The sequence below is a fragment of the Triturus cristatus genome, chromosome 12 (assembly GCF_964204655.1).
Source record: "Triturus cristatus chromosome 12, aTriCri1.1, whole genome shotgun sequence".
NCBI lineage: Eukaryota > Metazoa > Chordata > Amphibia > Caudata > Salamandridae > Triturus > Triturus cristatus.
In genome coordinates this window covers 299,770,762-299,791,791 of record NC_140595.1, presented here as the reverse complement: position 1 = coordinate 299,791,791, position 21,030 = coordinate 299,770,762, and the positions used below count along the sequence as shown (strand labels likewise).

Below are 21,030 nucleotides of genomic sequence, written 5' to 3'. Positions count from 1 at the left end.
TATTTAGTAGCCAACTTTGACTCTGTTTACATTTTATGTAATATTACATTTTATACCATAAAATATTGAACTATGACACATAAATTCAGAGCAAATGTTATTTTTGATATATGTATAATCAAAGAGATTGAACTGGAATGGCATGGAACACACAACATACCCTGCATGACTTCTACGTCAGGGTTTGTTGCTCCTTTTAATTAGTGGAGATGCAGTAGTTCCTTTCCTTGACTTTTTTTGTTTGTTTTTGAATGTTGGATAGTTAAGATTGTGTTTGGTTAATAAAATTAGCTGGGTTTGATTTAATTTTTTATTTATAAATGTTGGGTGACTGTATAACTCTATGTCATCGGCACAGTGCATTTCACCTCATGGTTTTTCCTTTTATAAATCGAAATTGCCAGGTAGGTCAGTGACACACCACGGAAGGTTAAAAGATGCATTCAGGACGAAAAATAGGCATTCTATCACAATCCAAATATTCTTCCAGCTGGTCTTCCCACACATTGTGGTCCTTATGTAATTGAATGGAACGGTTTTGCTTTTATAATGTTGATTGTAAGTCTTCTGTAAAACCTCACATTACCTAAACGCTTTAGTGAGTTCAAAGGCATTAACATTATCATTAACAAGCATTGGCATAGCCAATAGGTCTCGCTTTCTGGATCTTCTAAGTATTTAGTTATGCAGCACAATATTCTTGGTGCAACAACAACAACTGTTGCATGGCTAAACACTTATAAGGTCCCAAAGGCGAGACCTATTGGCTATGCCAATGCTTGTTAAACATGATTTGAGAAACATTCCTGCCCCTGTCCTGGTGACAGTGCTGTTAATGAACTATAAGATAAGTCACCGGTCATGTGTATCCTGTATGTCGCTAGATTTGTATTATATATGGAGCAAAAATGTAGCCTATTAAATCAAACAAAAGTGTTTTTTTGTACAGCAAACATGCCGAACTCACATATTCAAAGGTGCTCTCACATGTGATAAAGAAGAAAATGGCGGCACACTGGATTAAAATATTTCTCCAGGATCACACAATTTGGCAACTTGGTGACTATCTGGAAGAGTGGAGTATCCTCTACCTCCTCCTCTATATACCCTGCAAGGTGTTCAACAACCCCATCCTCTCTTTAATTGTTATAACAATGCTTTACCTTTCAGTTCTTTTTTTCTTTTGTCACCTCCTCCTGTGACAATTTGTCTTCATGGTACTGGGCTAAAGTCAATATTTCCATTAATGGCCTCGGCCCCATGTTATGTATGGATACATTTCCTTATCTCTTCCTGCAACCCACTCACTAGACTGTTGGACAGGGCTTGTTCAGTGCCCCCTTGTGAAGTATCAATGCCACTATAAGCAGAAAATATTTTCTGCAATCGGAAAAAAAAAGTTGAAACATCCTCATCCTTACCCTGTTTGCACCCATTTCGTTTCTGTCAATTTATCATTTTTTGCAGGGCACTATTTGTTCTATTCTTAACAGTAAATGGGATGGGAGATCACTTATTATTTTTGGCATCTTGCCAGGGTCCTTCTCCCTGACATCAAGGGATAATTCAATATCCTTCCTTTTTATACCCGGGTCTACACGATCTTCAAACCTACATTTGTGCCAGATATCCGGTGGCAAAATGCAAGAAAACATTTGTTTGGTATCATTTAATGTTAGTTGACCTAAACACAGTATTTTCTCTGTTCTAGCATACCAGTCTTTTGTGTTTTCCCTAATGCCAGGGTAATCTTTAGAAAATGACAATAACTTTGCTTTGGTCCAAGGGACAGGGAAATTATGAATAAGTTACTTACCTTCGGTAACACTTTATCTGGTAGAGACAGGATATAGCAAAGATTCCTTATCTTAGAATTATCCCCAGGCATCAGAATGGATCTGGAAATATTTGTACACCAGTAGCAGCGTCGTCCTCTGGATGCAACGTCGACAGAGTCCATATAAGCATTCCCCTGATGCGCTGATGTCAGTTTCTTCTGTGACTATTTTTCGCAATGACAACACAGAGCCACCTATAGAAACTGCCTATGGAAACAGTGTGCCGATAAAAAAAGAGACATCTTTGTGTCGAACAATTACAAAGTTCTAAAGAAGGGCATCAGAATGCCACAACAGAGATTTTGTAGGTAACAGGACTAACAGTTTGCAGAGCAGGGAGGATGGTTGGGCCGTTAAGGAATCTGCGGCTAGATACTGTCTCTACCAGATAAAGCGTTACCAAAGGTAAGTAACGTATCCATCTGATAGAGACATCTAGCCGCAGATTCCTTTTCTTAGAATTAGATACCCAAGCAACACCATCCTTGGAGGCGGGTCTGCAAACTGAACTAAGAAAAAGATCCCTGAATAGGACTAGCCAGTTCACAAGGAGATAAAGTAACCAGGCTGTCTAAAGAACTATAGGTGAAGCCAAGAAGACACTCCACCAGAAAGACTGTAGGAAGCACACATGATAAACATGTGGACAACATTACCCACAGCAGAGGGATAAGAATGTGTTGGAAGAAAACACTTTACAGAAACAATAATAGTATGTAGCACTGCCAAAGATAATCAACCCATGACTGGACAAGGCTAAAGAACGAAGGACAGCAGCCCACATCACTGAATGAGAACTCCAACTCCTTGTGGAAACTAAGAACGTGATCTAACCCCACTCTGTGACACAAAGGAAAGGGAATTTCAGAGCACATCCACAACAGAGAGAAAGAGAGACATCCCTACAATGCTGAACAATAGCATTGTAAGAAGAACAACAACACTGTTTGGTAGAGACCCCTATCAGAAGAAGAAACCCCTCCTAGAGAGAAGAAAACCCTTTTGGACTATGACACAGAGAAAGGTTAAATTGAAATGCATAAGCAACGACCTATTCAAGGTCGAACTAGAGTCTCAAGAGAAGCGCAGTGACAAAAGCAGATATGTACGCCCTAAGGAAGTAGTTCAGCATAACCATAATTGCAATATATACCTGTATATACGTGAACACATATATATAGATCTATATAAATATATATATATATATATATATATATATATATATATATATATATATATATATATATATATATATATATATATATATATATATATAACGCCTACACACATCTATTAGAATACACCAAAAGTATTATCATCCCCATTGGGAAAGGAAACCCCCAGCCTCCCTCAGCAAGCTGGGAGACTGACCAGTGTAGGAACAAGACACTACCGTAGAATAGAGGTATCCATTGAAAGTTAGGTATAAATAAAAACATACATTTCTAATAGACCAAAGATGCGAAAGCAACAGAGTGAAAATTATAGATATACAGATATTATCACCAAGCTGGAAAATCAGCCACATAATACTGTATAGGAGGAGAAAGGAAGTGGCGGAGCACCACCCACGACAGGAAAATAATGGCAAATGCCCATGATCCAACACTACTGCCTGATGAGGCTACCATGAGTTGGCCAACAAGAGATCAAAAGAAAACAGCACGAGAAAATTTCTGCTATGAAAGGAATAAAAACCACCGCCGGAGACCATCCCAAGATATAGTTGAAATAAAGGCCAACACACATAAGGCCCAGAAAGATAATGGTTTCCATTCAACAGACAGATATCAGGCAGAAAAACCTGACTGGTTCTTCTGATAAAAGTTGGAGTAGCCCTGTCGTGAAGGGATCAAACCCCACAAAATGAAAAATCCATAAACAATGGAAAGCAATGCAATGCATACAAGCATGACAAGGATTGAGGTCAGCAAGAAATGTAATACCGGAGACACGATATATTCACGACTAAAAAAGGGAAAACAAAAGCAGAGAGGGAGAAAAGAAGAAAAAATTCCTACAAGCAGAGGGAATTCACAAATAAATCGGAAATGGTATAATGGATCTTTGAGGGATAGAATCCTCATCACATCCTATGAGGAGGGAAAGAACCTTCAGCAAAAAGGCTAGTACTGGAGACCCCAGCCTTCTTAGAAACCAATCCTCTAAAAGATGGAACCACGACTCCAAAGGGACACACGTTCTAGAAGGAAACCCTTAGATTAAAATTTTAGCAACAACACTGAAAAATGAGGAGTGAGATGGCGACATCTGATGAACAACCAAATGGTAAGAAAATGTCGTGGCTGTAATAAGAATTGGCAAATAAACAATGCCTATAGGAAGAAAGGGAAATAAAGCATTCCAGATACAACAAAAAATAACATCTTCTCAGGGATGAAGCAGAGAAAAAATAGCAAAGACAGTGGCACAGGACCACGGTCACTTTGTGGCAGTGGTGGGATCTGAAATATTGCATTAGGTGGGCCTTAAAACCCAAAACTTCACTCTCTATTACCTCTATCCTCATGATCCTCAGCATGTAAACCAGGATGGTGGACTTCAGAAACGGACGGCTCCATCGACACCGCATCCGGTGCCGAGGAGGTGATGTCTCGGCTTCAGCGTGGAAAAGAGGTGAAGCGTTGAGTGGCGCCACTATTGAAGCCAGCAGGCCAGACCTTGACGCCGTAGTCAGAGATGGTAACCCCGAAAGGCTGTGCATCAATGTCAAAACTGATTTAGAATCAAGCAACCGGACTGACGCCGGGGGCAAACATGCCTGCGTGGACACAGTCACGGCTTCGTGCATCTCCTTGGGTCCAAGGGTGCTCCAGGGGAAGGCGAAGGCCCAAAGAAATTATGGAGAGAATTGTAATATTCTCTCATCTGGGTCAGAGTCACCCCAGGGTATGCTGAAAGGTGCAGGGTAGGCTCATGCACAAGTCTTCAGGTGAAGACTGGTGGCAGACCTCATGTGGTGAAGTCGTCTGACATTGCGACTTCGATGGATTGCTTGGAGACTTACTTTTAGACGCCAATAGAGAGTGAGACCCATGTGAATAGCTTCTGGATCGGACCTGCAGTCGGCCCTTGGAGTGCGAAGAGGACTGAGGACAATGGGACGTCTTGGACTACTGCAACAGCAGCGCTACTAGACGCTTCATCCGACATTCCTTCAGCGCCTTCAGTTGAAGTCGTTGATATGAGTTGTACTCCTTGGAGTCATGTTGTTCACCTAGGCACCACATGCAAATAGAGTGAGGGTCCGTGACTGACATTTTTCGTCCACAGGACCCACAAGGTTTGAATCCCAATGACATATGAAAGGCACACTGTTTCGTTCAACTAAATCATCGAGGTAGGCAAAAAAACAGCCCGAGGAACCACTGATTGAATCCACGTTGTAAGCACGGAAAAGAAGAAACTGACGTCAGTGCGTTGACGTCACATCCGGCGAACGACGTCGCTACAGAGTCACTCGACACTCTCTACCGATGCACAGAGGTACTGCTGTACAAATATTTCCGGATCCAGTCTGGCACCTGGGGAAAATTCTAAGATAAGGAATCTGCGGCTAGATGTCCCAATAAGATACAAGGGTTTGATAGAGCCAAACCCAGGCACCTCTCGCAATGGCGCCTGTTTGGACACATGGCTATTAGATATAATTGTGGGTCATCCACAGTTTGTTCCTTTGCAGTGGAGTCTCCTTTCTTTAGTGCTGCTTTTGCATGGGTGAAGTAAAGGAAAAGGAACCATTGCAGTAAATTATGCCAAATCAATTTTTCGGAAGTAACTACTACATCCACCCCATAAGATATTTGTCTATGTCTTTATAATCGGATGGCAGCTGGAGAGGAAATTCCTCAGTGTACACATATTTAGCCTTACATTTCTTCCATTCTCCCCACATTCTACAATTTAAAGTGTGATTCGCCCTGTGTTCCATGGATTGGATGAAGTCACTGGGAAATTGTACATCTGCTGTTCTATCAGTTGAGGTATCCTCAATTTCAGAGCAAAACTGTCTTACCCTACTCTCCTCTGCAGGTCAATGTCCTGCTCATTTACCCCTTCTGTTCTGTCAACTTACCAAATCTACCCTCTGACACACTTACCCTGTCCTTGATTTCACATACTTTATCCTTCAATACTTCCTCTATAAGTTCTGTAGGTCTATACAGTGGTGGTTTACCCCTTCCTCCATGTTCTGGTAGTTCCTCCACTACTGTGTCTTCGTCCAATATAGGGACCCTAGCACTGGGTAACATCCCTTCTTTCTGTAACACTACTACTCTGGCCATCTCCTCTTCCATTTCTTGTCTCTTCTATGTATCATATGCTCTTAATTTGGCTCTGTCATTTTCCAACATTCCTTAAAATGTTATTGTTTTGCTTACTTGTCCCATCTGTTCAGAAAATCAAACTGTATCAAAAATATGTTTTGTCTTGCATATTTCACACACACATTCTCGCAAATATGTCAGTTTGTCAAAAACAAAGGTCCCATCTACTGATAACTGTAATGTTGCAACCTTACAAGTATACTAATGCCATTTGTACAAGAACATCACAGTCTCCATTCCTTGTTTTGTCATCATTTCCCACGCAGGAGGGCCCTCTCTGGGACAGGGTGCTGCCTCATCTATAATCTTGGATGCACAATGACCCAGTGTTTACAGTAGTAGTTAAATCTTTTGCATCACTGCTATATAAGGGATCTAGTGGTATAAAGCAATACTTCTCATCTGTTTTAGCCAGTGAAACGTCATATCACATCATTTTATTAGGAGACATTCATCATATCATTCATTGTTCATATAATTGGTTATCATACATCTTACCAGGTTTTGAAGACTGTGCAACTCAGGTTCGAAAGATCCAGCCCAGTCAACCTCATGTCTTGGGGTACTGGTGATCTACTCAGACTGCAATCGCAGGAAACACAATTCCCTCTGTGGGTACGTACTTTGAAGTCAGTCGGTTCGCCAACCAGCCCCTCGACTGCGACACTTGCGTCCGTCTGGACTGACTTGGTGGATCCTGGGCGAGCCCCTAGTTTGTGAACGCACTGATTAGGTACTGTCAAAGAGCAGACCACAAACAGTCACAGTCGTGAAGACAGTTTATTGCAAGTTCGAACTGAGAGATGCAAAGCCGGAAGCTTCATACCACACTCTGCCGGATGCAACCGGCACGCATATATTTATACAAAACAGTTTCCATTCTGATGCATGGTGCAAGCGCAATCATCAGTGCCGGCAAACCGTTAACAGATCAAATTTTCGACAGTTGACATCTATGCACACGATCAAAGAAAGATAAGCGTACACTTTACGTGACCTTTGTACTTATTGCTCGGATATGAGTTTACCTTGAATACATGAAAAGACAAGAGCGCTTGATCACTACGTGTCGTTTCCTGATTGGTTGAGGGTTTCTTTCTACATGTGATATCTAGCTTTGTGGTATTTTGGGGAATGCACATCCTTTGGCCAAACGTGTTTTATCAGGGCAGTTTCTCGTATCTGTCTGTGGTGCAACTAACTGTGGGATCGATCAGGGTTTTCCCTGGGCACGCGTTTGTCTTTAGGTTAAGAGACACCTCACCTGTGAGCTGGTATTCGACAGGCATGGGTGTGGGTTTGTAGGACTTGGCTAGCCACGTACCTCTGACTCAGGGTTGATGGGGCGGTCACTTTGAGTGAATCCGACAGCAATGATACGAGTTCATTGGAACTACTGAAAATAATATGGCAGTCACTGATATCATTTCTACCGACATCCTTAACATTGTGCATACAGTTGTCCTAGCATACATTGACATAGTTCTTACTGGTATTGACACAGTTAAGTTTGCTTCAGTCATAACATACAGCAACATTGTTTTTACTTGCAACAGTATAGTCATTTGTGCATGGATTATGACATACATTGATCTCGTCACTGCCGGTGTTGGCGCCATTGCGCGGGTACAGGTTATGACATACATTGATATTACATTGGTAGGTATTGGCATGGTCCTGTGGGCACAGGTTATGGCATACATTGATATTGCCTTTATTGGTATTGCCATTGTCTGGCCTGCACATATTATGGTATTTAATGAACTCGTATTTGCCCATTCCAACATACTTGTGGTCAAGACATCTGCTACGGATGTTCCTATCTTATGAGCAGGTTTCCTCTCATATCTCAGAATCAACAAGCAAAAACCGTATCGGAACTTCCCTACTTTACATTTACTAATATGAACTTAAGTTCAAGCAAAAGAGACTAGAACAAAGAAAAATTAGGACATGCCGAGGAACATACAAATGAAAGAATAACTGTTAAACCTATGCAGCACACACTTGCTTCCTCATTGTGATGAGTAACGAGCATGATAGATTTATGCATAGGGAGAGACAGGTGAGTGCGGTCTCGCCGAAGAGGGCTTGACTCCAGGAGGTGGGATTTTATGATATGTGGCAACACTTACACCCTCACGAACAAATTACACACACTTTTCAGAAGCTAATAAATCCTATGCAAGGCTTCTTCACTTCCTGGGTACCTCTGCAATGCTAAACCTGCTAGACGACTTAGAGATAGAAGAATCGGCACTGTCTGACCATGCACCAACTTGGACTACTTTACACACCCCTCAGCTGCCTAGACGACTTACCATCTGGCACCTGAGAGATACTCTCCTTGATAGCAAATACAATAGGACTGCCATTGGAGATGCTATTTCCCAATTTCTCAAAGAAAACGTCATAGAAAGAGTAAGCCCACACATACTATAAGAAACTTTAACGGTCACTATCCAGGAAGCCTTATTTCTCTAGCAACATCCAATAATAAGGACAGAGCAGTCAAACACACCCAGTTAGAGGACCAAGTTAGCAATAAAAAGACTGGAACTACCAAGAAATGGCACGCCCTAAAAGCGGTGCCTTCCCATCTAAAGGTACTAGAGACAAATAGTGCTGAATACACACTCCTTACTAAAGCAGAAATACTACAAAGCTGGTAATAAAGCAGGTAGGATTCTTGCTTGTAAATTGCAAGCACACACAGGTAAAACTCACAAGCATTCCTTTCTTCGTTCGGAGACAGAGGCACTATTCAATACTGATATCAAGATTGAACAGGCATTCTGCTATTTCTATTCTACTCTATACACAGAGGAAGAGCCTAGAAAATTTAACATAGCTACAATACTGGAAACATCTCCTTTACAAAGCTTCTGGACTCCCAGGCATGCGCTTTGAGGAAGCCAATTGAAGTGGATAAAGTCACCTCGACATTTTTGAGGATAAAAGTTCAGAAATCTCCAGGTTCTGATGGGTACACATCCCTATTCTACAAAACCTTCCTACAAGAGGCAGCACCTGTCCCTGCAAAACTATTTAATGCAGTGGGGAATACAGGGAAAGTCATTACGATGATGCAGGAGGTGGTGAAAACAATCTGACTTAAACCGGTGAAGGACCCACAACTCAGCTCTTCTTACCGCCCGATATTATTGCTTATATGTGATCTCTTGTAGAGCCAGACCAGTTTTGCTTTATCTAGGGCTGCAATTGCGTAAACAACACAAAACAGATCCTCCACCTTATCCAAAAAGTTGGGTGAGCAGGCAAGGGAGATGTTATACTATTGGTTGTGCCAAGAAGGCATTTGACCATGTACACTGGCCATTTCTCAAAACAGTAATGAGCATGATGGGATTGGACCCTAGATTCATCTCTTGTGCCTTCAGTGGCTACAAAGAGCCCTGTGCCAGGCGTAGGGTAAACGGCTCACTAATTTCCCCTATATGGTTAGGGAGTGAGACAAGGCAGGGATGTCTACTGCTCCCCCTACTGTTTGTACTATACATGGAGTCCATTGCTACAGCTATCGGGAGAAATATGGAGATCAAGGGAGTGACAATTACTCAAACAGAGCACAAATTGAGTCTCTATGCGGACAATGTCTTACTGACTTTCTCCAACCTGTACATATACCTCTCAGCGCATTCTCGGAGTGTACTGCATTGGAGAGGTCTCAGGCTTTAAAATCAATACCCATAAGTCTTGCTCTACTGTTGGAGACCTGACAGAGGCTGCAATCACAACTTCTGCTCCCATTGGCAAGAAATTGTATATGCTATGTAGGGATATACATAACCCCCACCGCACAAAGAACAGCCAAGGATTACAATGACAGATTGGTCCGCTAACTGTAATTTGACTTCCAGGCTAGGCATGGTGCAGGCCTATCAAGGTTGGGGTGTATAGCTGCTGCCAAGATGAGAGCTTTGCCATGTTTTTTATTCCTGGCTCAATCATTGCCTTTGCTCCCGCCTAAATCCACACTGAACTATGTTTAACAAATCTTTAATAATTTTATCTGGACCTGGAAACACCCCAGATTGGCTGCTAGACGAATGCTCCAACTGATATATCATCCCCCTTTCACCAATTATTACTAAGCGTCTCAATTACGCTATGTGGTAGAGTGGCATAGGAAGGATCTAACCTGCCCCCAGTATCCCATTGTTCTCAGACTGGCCACATATTAGGATGTCGGGGGATAAACGCAGACCATTGGTTAGGGGAGCAGAGGGTTGGGGTGGAGTGAGGAGGAGTTAAGTTCCCTTTATGGATTTTCTTGTTTTCTTTTCTCTCTTTCCTGCTTTTTTTGACCTGCCAGACAGGTGGTTGTAGGCAGTTTATGTTGTATCTCTATTGCAGCATAAACTCAACTACAACTAAATTGATTCTAAAAATCTAGGGGAGTTGGAGTGCTGGTGAAACCGCAAGACACCAAGAGGAACAATATTAAATAATGGATATGCTTGGTAGGATGGATGGATTGTTTATCTGGAATGCCATTCATGTATCCTCCACAGTATTTATAAAAGTAACATTAGTGGGTTACTGTTTTTGCTATGTGAACAATGTACAGCATTGGTGGAAATTAGAAATGTCCTAGAAGGGCAGAATAAATTGCATATACATTTACTTTGTTATGATGTTTCAATGTGTGGCATGAGCAATTCCCATTAATTTTCCAGATGACACCCTTAAAGTGATACAAAGCAAGGTCATAGCATTCACATGTGCATGTAATACTCCATGGGTAGCTTAATAAGATACTTTTTAAGTCACCCTATGAGGGTGGATTAGGGGTTCCATATGTTGATATATTTTAGATCTGCAGCTACAGCCTGCAATGGATATGTGAACCTCTAGGAAAGTCTGATATGTTGTGGAGCAAGAACATTCACTCTATTTTTGTAATCCAGTTTGGGGTTTTCATTGTTTGGCACTTTGTCTTTATTACTGCATTGGTACTGCACAACTACTTTGCACATTGCTCTAAGGTAAGCCTGTTGCTCAACCTGTTCAGCTCAGGTTAATTTATTGACTTGGAGGGTTCCCCTTCACAAGGGTTGCGATTATTCCTTGAAGTGGACAGACACCAACCGCAAATAATAATCCAATTTCTTACAGCGAGCCACTAAAGGCTTGAATCAGAGGTTTGGCTCTGGCATGACCAAATGACCTGTATGACTCTCAGGTCTAAGATTAGCTGAGCCTTCTTATGGCCTCTGTCTCCTTTTCATATTTTTCCTCTCACGCCCCATGGGTGCCGCAGAGGAGGACTGGCCAATTACGAGGGCTTGTTGCATTTTAATTATGGAATACTCAAAATGCACACAGCCTGTAGTTCTGGCCGGCTCACCCTCTATGGTACCCATGGGGGTCCAGTGCCTCTTCCTTCCTGCAGTACTTGAAAGGTCAAGTCTAACACAGGAAGAAGCAACACAGATCTTGTATTGCTTATCCAGTGATAGGCACACTGTTTCCAGTGCTGTTGTGCTAAAGAACAAGTTACTTCCCTTCGGTAACGCTTTTTCTGGTGGATACAGTATCTGCCTGTGGATTCCTCACCTTGTGAATATCCCCTGCGCCAGCAACATTCGGAAACTTTTGTAGCAGTCCACGCCGATGGGGTCGACGACGACGTCACAGAGACACGGATCCGCTCGCGACTCCGCTGACGTCACCCGCTCCATAAGAAGACCTCGTCGGCGTGATGATGTCAGTTCCGCCCCTTTTTTCCGTGCCTTCGAGGCACACGGACGGACTGACAGCAATATATATACACAGTATACACAGTACACAATATGCATATCAACACACTCAGTGTGGAAAATAAATAACAAACCACAAGAATTAACATAATGCTTTTGACAGTGATAAACACACTTGAAACCCATCAATAGAATTACAGGCATAGAAATACCAGTATAGAAGGATGGACAACGGGGCGGCGTGGCTTGGCGGCCGACGGGCATGGACGCGTGAGCGACGAGCTCCGCATCCAGCCCAGCTAAAATCCTGAGAAGCGTGGTGCCCCGGCGCTCCGGAGCTCCTGGAGGGCTTCCCCCGCCTGGTCTGTGCCCCTGGAGCGGACCGATAGCCAGGATCGCGGCGCCGAGGGCTGGCGCCGCGACTACAAACGCGGCAGAAGCGGGTGGCTGCCGGCCATCTTGAGCGGCCTGTGAGTGGACGGGCAGCCGCGGCCCACAGTGCGCTGGAGGCTGCCCGGAAGTGCGGTGAATCCGGCTGGCGATTCCGGAAGTGCTGGTCGTGCACTGTTGGACAACGGAGTGAGGCAGAGACTACCCGCAGCGGGAAGATCGGCGCTGAGGGTCCCTAGCCGGAACTAGCAGCGGAGGCTGCACAGCGGTGGAGCGGCGCTCTGGAGGAAGGAGCTGGGCTTGCGGTGGGGGCGACGGCCCTGGCGCCGGAGCGGGGACAGCGGACCCGGCGTAGCTGGTAGGCGGACGGGGCCACGAGGGAGACGGCTGGTCCTGCGGGAGATATTGCGGTGCAGAGCTGACTGACCCGGGGCGGTAGGCCTGAGGGGCCGATTTCAGGACGGATCCCCGACCCGGCAGCGACGACGGCCGCTGGTGTGCGGTGGGGGCCTGGCACTTCGAGGTGCCCCACGGAGGGCGGCGGGGACACCCCGGCGACGAAATTGACCAGACACAGTGCGGAGAGGGTCCCTGCGGCAGACGAGGGGCACGTTGGGCCCGGGTGCTGGCCGCTGCTCCGGGGAGTAGGCCTTGAGGCGGACTGTGAGCATCAGGCTCCGAAGTATGGGCAAACCGCGTCCCAGCAACGGCAGCTGGATCAAATCCTGCAGGCCATAGCGGACACGAAATCGGCGTTGCAGGCTGACATTGCCCAAGTATCCACGGATCTGGGGCTGCTTCGGGCGGACCACAGGAAGCTGGTGGATAGGGTCAAGCACACGGAGGACAGGTTGGACTTGGTAGCCCCGGCCCAGAAGGTGACGGAGGGCCAGACGGCGGATCTCCTGCGGAGGGTCTTGGTTCTGGAAAAGAGGGCCGAGGACGCTGAAGGGCGTAACCGCCGCAATAACATTCGAGTGGTGGGGCTGCCTGAAAAGATTGAAGGGGGAGACATGCTGTCCTTTCTGGAGACCTGGCTGCAGGAGGTGGTGGCACCCGAGGGGCTCACGCGGTTTTACACCTTGGAGAGGGCGCATAGGGTGCCTGCTCGTCCCACGGATCCGAGCCGTCCGCCCCGGCCGGTGGTGGCCCGACTGCTGCACTACAGGGACAGAGACATCATTCTTCAGAGGGCTCGGACGCTGGGCCCTTACCAGGTGCAGAACGTTCCGGTTTCCATTTACCCGGACTACCCCATGGAGGTCCAACGCAGGCGCTCCTCCTTCCAGGCGGTGAAGAAGGCACTACGGGACGAGGGGCTGCAGTACTCCTTGTTGTTCCCGGCCCGCCTCCGAGTGGTACTGGACGGTGCGACATCCTTCTTTACTGACCCCGCAGCGGCCAGGAGTTGGCTGGAATCGGCCCGGACCCGCGCGGCGGCGCATACGGATGGAGAGAGACCGCCGGGAGTGCTGGCAAAGCCCCGTCGCAGCAGACGTACTAAAGCACGGCAGGCGGGGGTCCGATCGCCTGGTGCATCCCAGACGGTGTTGGAGCAGCGGGCTGCTCTGCGAGCGGTCTCTGAGATCTCGGGGGCGGTGGCCTCCCAGCCCAGCGAAGATTCGGGCTCCCGGAAAGGCACTGAGGACTCCCACTCTTATGGCGCTGAAGGGGAGGCGGAGTTGCTACCTGATGTTACCCCTGGGACTGCTGATGAGTTGCTGGACGCTTGAAGGTTTGGGGCGCTCTCGGGCCATGGTCCGGAGGACACGGGCAGTGTGGAACTGGTGTGTTTTGAAAGTGAGGCCGGGCTCGGCCTTGCGGGGGCCGGGGAGGGACTGTTACAGGATGGGGCTCTGCGGCTGGTCGTGAGGGGCCTGGAGGGGAGAGTGGGGGGGCCTGAAAGGAGCGGAGCGCTGGGGGTGGATTGGTTGAGACTGGGCATGGATGCTTTGATGAGGACTATCGTCAAGCCCGTCTGGCGGAGAGCCACCACCTCAACCTCACGGACATAGTGAGACTCTGGTGGCTACCAGAGAGTTTGGTTGCTGTTTGGGGTAGTATTTGGATGGGTAACTGTGGTTTAGCACCTGTTCTGGGGAGGGGAGGGAGATCGGGGAGTTGGGTAGTTGCGGGGTTTATGGGGCTTGTCAGTGTGCCTCGGAGGGCCCGAAAAGGGTGGTTGGTTCAGAGATGGGATGGGGACCCCACCTGAATTGCGATTTATGACTTGGAATGTGAGGGGGCTCACCTCTATGGTGAAGAGATATAAAGTCCATGCGTACTTAGTGCGGAGAGGGGTCCAGGTAGCTTTCCTCCAAGAAACCCACTTAGACAAAGAAGAGGGGAAGGCGTTGCATAGGCGCTGGCGGGGTCAATTGTACTACACAACTTTCTCGAAGTTTGCCCGAGGTGCCCTGATTTGGGTAAGGGCGGGGGTCCCTTTCCAGCCTTTGATGATGTTAGTAGACCCGGAGGGCAGGTTTGTAGCAGTGCAGGGGCGGTTGGACGGGAGGGATATGGCTTTGTGTAGTGTGTATGCCCCTAATGTAGACCAGGCCGCGTTCTTTTCCAGACTGTCGGGTCAGCTGGCGGCGTATTTGACGGGGGCGGTGGTGTTGGGTGGGGATTTTAATTCAGTGATGGATGTTGAGCTGGACAGGTCCCACCCGCCCCTTGCACAGTCGGTGGTTTGTCGGGTGGCCAAAAGTAGACGGGCCTGGCAGGATACTTGGGGCTTGGTGGACACATGGCGTACCCATCACCCGCTAGACCGGGATTATTCATTCTACTCGGCCCCTCACGAGTTGCACGTCCGATTGGATAGCATATTATGTTTACCGGATGTTTAGCCCTTGATGCGGCATAGTGAATATTTAGCCAAGACCATCTCGGACCATAATCCCTGCGTGGGGATGCTGCAATGGTCCAGGCAGAGGCAGGCGATTCCTTAACCCCTTGCTGCTGGAGGACCCGGTGTTCCGGGCTGAGATTAGTGACTGCATAGAACAGTTCTTTGGGCATAATTCGGGGACAGCGGCGAGCCGGTCGACGGAATGGGACGCGTTTAAAGCGGTTGTCCGGGGGGTTTGCATATCGTCCACGGCCGGGGTGCGGAAGACCTTGTTAAAGGAGGTGGACGGTGCGGAGGCTCAGTTGCGGATGGTGGAGCGTACACATCAGGAAGGGGACGGCGAGGTGGCTGTGGTTGTAGAGGCGCGGGAGAGCGTGGCGGTCCGAATGGAGCAGCTTCGTTGTTACGACCATAAAAGTTATCTTGTGCGAGCGCACGCGGAAAGGGATAAGGTGGGATCCCTCCTGGCGTGGTTGGCGAACCCGGCGGCGCGCGGTGACCCAATACTCTCCCTGGTAGAAGAAGGGGGGGTGCCGGTCTATTCCCAGGTGGTGATCAATAAGCGGTTCGCCAGTTATTATGCTGGGTTGTATGATAGTACTATGGAGCAGGAACCTGAAGGCCTTGCTGACTTTTTGTTGGAGGCCCGACTGCCTCGACTGGACCCGGAGACCGGGAAAGACCTGGGGGGCGCTATATCGCTGAGTGAGATTCGAGTGGCAATTAGGCACATGGCCCGTCGAAAGACCCCGGGGGCGGATGGTTTGCCCGTCGAGTTTTATGCGGCCTACCCGGATCTGCTGGCACAGCAGCTGCAGGTCCTGTATAGCGAGGCATGGAGACTGGGGCAGTTGCCCGCCTCCGCTCGGGAGGCGATCGTGATACCCTTGCTGAAACCCGGTGGGGAGGCAGGTGCGCGTACAGCATACCGCCCGCTCTCTATGCTGACGGTGGACTACAAAATTCTGAGCAGAATATTGGCGTTGCGCCTCCTGACCCATATGACCGCCTTAGTTCACCCGGATCAGGCGGGCTTTATTCCTCGGCGTAGCACGGCCACCTCTATTCGGCGGCTGCTGCGGGTGATGGAGCTGGACCGGGATGAATACCCAGAGGCCTGCACGCTGTCGGTCGACATAGAAAAGGCCTTTGATAGTGTGGAATGACCATATTTGTACCAAGTGCTGCGGGAGTTTGGCTTGGGGGAGGACTTTGTACGTTGGACCAACTTGCTATATATCGGTGCCACGGCCCGGGTGAAGACGGGGGCTACTATATCGGCCCCCTACCGCGTGCGGAGGGGGACGAGGCAGGGCTGCTCCCTTTCCCCCTTGTTGTTCGCTCTGGCTGTTGAGCCACTGGCGGCTCACGCCCGACGGGGATGTGCCTATACCGGAGTCTCCCTGAGGGGGGACGCCCACTATATATCCCTGTATGCAGACGACCTGCTGATGTTTTTGAGGGACGCGACGGACGCGTAAGGCGGAGCGGTCGCCCTGTTGGAGGAGTTCGGTCGCCTGTCCGGGCTGAAGGTCAATTGGGGTAAGACATGTTTATTCCCGTTGTCACAGGGCGGCAGGACACCGCAGGCGGGGGGTCGGATCCGGTGGGAAGGAAGCGGTTTGCGTTACCTGGGGGTTAACATTTATCATACCCAGGCCGATTTGTTGGAGGGGAATGTTGGCAGGGCCCTTCGTGGTTTGCGGGGTAGTATGGGGTTTTGGAGCACACTCCCGCTCTCGTGTGCCGGGAGGGTGGCGTTGCTGAAAATGGTGGCGTTGCCACGCCTCCTTTATTTTTTCCGCACACTTCCTATATGGATCCCGACGTCGTATTTCGCGCGGCTACGAGCACTTTCGACGGGCTTCATTTGGGGTCCGGGAAGGCAGCGGGTGGCGCTGACCACGTTGCGGCGGCCAAGAGCGGAGGGGGGCCTGGCAGCCCCCGATTTTGAATGGTACTATTTGGCGGCCCAGCTTCAGTGGCTCACGCAGGCGGTGGCCCGGGAGTACAGAGGCCCGGAGGGCCCGCAGGACAGGGTGATCCAACGGCATGTGCTGGCCTTTATAGTCCTCCAGCAACGACTAGACCTGACTCAGCTGACCCTGGAGGAGCGTACCCTCCGGCAGTGCTGGAATAGGTGTCAGAGGAGGACAGCCATAGTCCGCCCGTACGCCCCGGAGATCCCCCTAGGGATGTGTACGGCGCTCCCGCATGGGGGTGATTGGTCCAGGCTAGCGAATTGGGAGGAGCTGGGAGTGCAGATGGTAGGGGACCTATTCCGTGAAGGTGTGCTGTTGCCCTTCCAGGACTTGCAGGACGCCTACGGGCTCCCGCGGGGGGACTTCCTGCTTCATGCGGCCCTGGTGGTGAGCCTCCAGAAACATTGGAATATGGGGCTGTTGGAACCGCCGACCGCAGCGGGTTGTCAATATGTAGTGATGGCGGCGGGGACGACCAAGGCCATTACTTGCCTATATCGGCGATTGTCGACGGAGGGCTTGCACCCTCTGGCCGCCCTGAGGGAAAAGTGGGAAGCGGACCTCGGGAAAGCGATCCCTGAGACCACGTGGGAGGGCCTGGAAGGGAACGAGGAACGCACGGTTTCAGTTAGTCCAGTTTTTCACGTTACATAGGGCGTATCTGACGCCGGCTAAGGTCTTGCAATATTTTGGAGGGGCACACTCTCCGTGTCCGCGGTGTGGGGGAGAAGGGGCGGATTTTCGCCACATGTTTTGGGCCTGTTCACAGTTGGGTGACTATTGGGCTGAGGTAGTGGACTGCTTGAATCAGGTGACGGACCGCTCTATTGCCCCGGAGATGGGGGCTTGCTTGTTGCTTTGGTTTCCCCACACCCGTCGCACGAAGGTCACTAGCAAGTTCTATGATTTGGGGTTGATAATGGCCAAGAGAGAATTGACCATGCACTGGAAGTCCCGGGGGGGGCCTAGCTTTTTGCGGTGGAGGGAAGCGTTAGTGAGATGGGCGGGGGCGGAGGGTACGCTCCGGGTGCAGTTGGCTTTTCGGAGAGACGATGAGAAAGCACTAGCGATGGCCAGGGCATGGGAAGCGTTGGTGGTGGAACTCCAGGGGCTGATATCTGAGGTAGGGGAAGGAGGGAGCACGTCGGATAGGCAAGAGGCGGGGGGGACTGGGGAGTGAGATGGGAATGGAGGCGGTCCCTGGACACATACAAGAGGCCTGGACAAGAGGGAAGGTCTGCTTGCTCAGGGAGGGGTTGAGCACCCGTACATAATTTACTTGGAAGGGGGGGCACATCGGGGGAGAGGTAGGAGATGGGGGCGCACTGACATGGGGGTGGGGAGGGGAGGGAACGAGTTGGGGTTGGGAGGGACGGTACTTCTCTTGGACACGGGGAATCGCTGAGTAATGCACAGTACTCCTGGGGGGGGGATGGGGAAGTTGGACAGAACGTTGGATTGTTGATTTGGAAAACAATAAAAATGTTTCAACAAAAAAAAAATAGAAGGATGGACAACGGGGAGGCGGGTGGGTCAGTGAGGAATCCACAGGCAGATACTGTATCCACCAGAAAAAGCGTTACCGAAGGTAAGTACCTTGTTCTTCTGATGGATACATCTGCCAGTGGATTCCTCACCTTGTGAATAGATTCCACAGCAGTCCCCACTCCCGGAGGAGGGTGTCCACCCTTCCATACCAGAAAATCCTGAAGGACGGAAAGAGCAAAATGTCCGTCCCTCCTCACCTCGGTGTCTAAGCAATAATGCTTTGCGAAGGTGTGGAGGGAGGCCCAAGTTGCCGCCCTACAAATGTCCTCCACTGGAACACCTCTAGCTAAGGCAGATGTGGAAGACTTTGCTCTGGTAGAATGAGCCCTCAAACCCTCCGGAGGCTCCTTACCAGCTAGGGAGTAGCATATCTTGATGCACAAGACAATCCACCTGGAAAGGGTGCGCTTGTGTACCGCTCGACCTTTCCTGCAGCCAGCAAAGCCCACAAAGAGCTGGTCATCAATCCTGGAGTTCCTTGTCCTGTCCAGGTAGAAGCTCACCGCCCTCTTAGGGTCCAAACGGTGAAGTTTCTCCTCCTCCTTGGAAGGGTGAGGGGGAGGATAGAAGGAAGGAAGGGTAATGGACTGCCCCAGATGGAAGGGAGTTACCACCTTAGGCAAAAATGCAGCCCTGGTCCTGAGTACCATTCGTTCAGCATGAATGGTCATAAATGGGGGTTTTGAACTTAGAGCTTGAAGCTCAGTTACCCTCCTTGCCGAGGTGATTGCAACGAGGAAAACTGCCTTAAAGGACAACAACCTCAAGGGACACTTGTGTAAGGGTTCAAAGGGAGAACCCATAAGATAGATTAGTACAAGATTTAAGTCCCATTGAGGCACAATAAAGGGAGTAGGAGGAAACTTGTTTGTAAGGCCCTTTATAAAACGAAGAACAATAGGTGATTTGAATAATGACGGCTGATCCGGCAAACAAAGGAAAGCCGACAGAGCCGATAAATATCCTTTCACCGTAGCCACAGCAAAGCCATGCTGAGCAAGAGAAAGGGCAAACTGTAGAATATTAGACAGACGAGCCTTCAAAGGATCAATGGACCTCTCTCCACACCAGAGAACAAATTTAGACCACCTATATGAATAAATAGATTTGGTGGAGTGTCGCCTGGCCGATAAAATAACATCCACCACATCTGGCGGCAGAGAAAAAGAATTCAGGTTGCCCCGTTCAATCTCCAAGCATGAAGGTGTAAGCTCTGGTGGTGGGGGTGTAGAACCTGCCCCTCCGACTGCGAGAGGAGGTCTGCCCTCAGAGGGAGACGGAGCGGAGGGCACGAGGAGAGGTGGAGAAGATCTGTGTACCACACCCTTCTTGGCCAATCCGGGGCGATCAATATGACTTGGGCCCGGTCTTGGCGAACCTTCCTCAGAACCCGAGGAATCAAGGGTATGGGAGGAAACGCGTAAAGGAGTCGTGAGCCCCAACTCAGCTGAAACGCGTCCCCCAACGCTCCCTGCATCGGATACTGGAAACTGCAGAATGACGGACAGTGCGCGTTCTCGCGGGTGGCAAATAGATCCACCCGAGGAGTTCCCCACGTCCGAAAGATGTGACGAACCACCTCCGGATGGAGCCTCCACTCGTGGTCGGCGGAGTATTGCCGACTGAGACGATCCGCACGCACGTTCAGCACCCCGGCCAGATGATTTGCCATCAGACAAATCTGATGGTCCTGAGCCCAGGACCATAGACGTAAGGCCTCTCTGCAGAGACAAAGAGACCCCACTCCTCCCTGTTTGTTTATATACCACATCGCGGTAGTGTTGTCCGTCATGACTTGAACAGACTGACCGCGAAGGGAAGGGAGGAAGGCCTTGAGCGCCAAACGTATCGCCCGCAATTCCAGAAGGTTGATGTGAAGCAACCTCTCCTCTGGAGACCAAAGACCCTTGATCTCCAGATCCCCCAGATGAGCACCCCACCCTAAGGTGGATGCATCAGTTATCACTGTGGCCACCGATGGAGGAAGATGGAAAGGCTTTCCTTGAGACAGATTGCCCTCCATGCCCCACCAAGATAGATCCGGCGCAGCTTCTCTGGAGATCCTCACAGACTCCCTGAGATCTCCCTTGTGCTGATACCACTGCTTGCGGAGGCACCACTGGAGCGCCCTCATGTGCCAGCGTGCATGGTTGACCAACAGAATGCAAGAAGCAAACAGACCGAGCAGGCGAAGGACCTTCAGGACCGGAACAACCGCTCCGTTGTAAAATAAAGGAATCATTTCCTGTATGTCGAGAATCCTTTGAGGAGGAGGGAATGCTCGACAAACAGTAGTGTCCAGTACTGCACCTATGAACAGGTTGCGCTGAGAGGGCACCAGGTGAG

The 21,030-nt window shown here is 49.1% G+C and overlaps 2 protein-coding genes across 2 annotated transcripts in view; one reads left to right on the top strand and one right to left on the bottom strand.

The window, feature by feature from the left end:
* Nucleotides 1-6,896, bottom strand: part of JOSD2 (Josephin domain containing 2) — a 168,885-nt gene extending 161,989 nt beyond the window's left edge. Inside the window, exon 1 of the mRNA XM_085638833.1 lies at nucleotides 6,686-6,896. The gene's annotated coding sequence lies outside the window, so the exon portion shown is untranslated. The remainder of the gene's footprint in view (nucleotides 1-6,685) is intronic.
* E2F4 (E2F transcription factor 4) overlaps nucleotides 1-21,030 on the top strand; it is a 253,243-nt gene that overhangs the window by 10,057 nt on the left and 222,156 nt on the right. The window lies entirely within an intron of this gene.